This window comes from Mandrillus leucophaeus, unplaced genomic scaffold, assembly GCF_000951045.1.
Source record: "Mandrillus leucophaeus isolate KB7577 unplaced genomic scaffold, Mleu.le_1.0 Scaffold212, whole genome shotgun sequence".
NCBI lineage: Eukaryota > Metazoa > Chordata > Mammalia > Primates > Cercopithecidae > Mandrillus > Mandrillus leucophaeus.
Genome location: NW_012102166.1, coordinates 37,449 through 38,716, shown reverse-complemented (window position 1 = coordinate 38,716; position 1,268 = coordinate 37,449).

The window sequence follows — 1,268 nt, the reverse complement described above, 5'->3', positions numbered from 1 at the left end:
GAGTTCAAAGTGGATCACGGGCCTTCATATTTGTGTGAGTGCTAAAGATTCACCATGACATCTGTGGGGTCGTACAAGTCCCAGAGAAGGAGGCAAGGAGGATATGCAGCAGCGAGGAGGTGAGGTGCTTTCAGTTGTATCCACGAAAGCTAGCTGAGGCCATCGCAGAACTGGTTCCTTCAGCTGTGGCTGAAATACCAGACGAGGCTGAGAGAACCTAAAATAGTGCATCATGTAAGTATCTCCTATAGATCTCAAGGGATGCGTTCTTCTACCAAGGGATGTAACAATGGCTTCGCTGAGTTGGAGGTTAAGCCTACCACCCAGTGATTTTTTGGTACTCATGTAAGCCAATATACAAAGAGTAGGGTTGTCATTCTGCCTACTGTGATTGATATTGATTACCAGGGGAAAACTTGGTTGTTCTACACAAGTGGAGAAGAGAGAGCCATGTCTAAAATCCTGGAGAATTATTTGGTTGCCACTTAGTATTACCATGCCCATCAATAAAGGTTAATAAAAACTATAACAACTTGGTTTATGGGATGCAGATTTCCTAGGGATGAAAGCTCGCACTGTTACCACTGTGTAGAGAATGTCACCCAGCTGATAATGGCCAAAAGAAAGGGGAACGTAGAATGGATAGTGGAAGAAAAAAATACAAATGTCCACTGTGGCCTTGTGAGCAATTGTAGGGATGGGAAGAATCTGACATAGATGGAGAGCGGTTAGCGCGATGGTGGTGATGAGTGCTGTCAAGTTTTCCTAGAGAGATACGGAGATAAAAGTAACTGAACGGGTGGGAATTTGGTTTTCTTTTTCTATTTTGGCCTGAGGAAGAATTGAGCATGACCTGAGAGAGCTCATTTTTTTCTTCTTTTTGTCTCCTTTCTATATATCTGCTTATGTTTGCATCACAGATGTCTGATCCTGGGGTATTTTTATGGGAAGTTGAGTTTTAGTGAGAGACTACCACCTGGATATCTTTACAAAGCATGTATCTTTCGTAGAGGTTACTCTGCTTAAAGACCATTGTCTGCATAGTATTCCATGGTGTATATGTGCCACGTTTTCTTAATCCAGTCTGTCAATGATGGACATTTGGGTTGGTTCCGAGTCTTTGCTATTGTGAATAGTGCCGCAATAAACATACGTGTGCATGTCTTTATGGCAGCATGATTTATAATCCTTTGGGTATATACCCAGTAATGGGATGGCTGGGTCAAATGGTATTTCTAGTTCTAGATCCTTGAGGAATCACCACACTG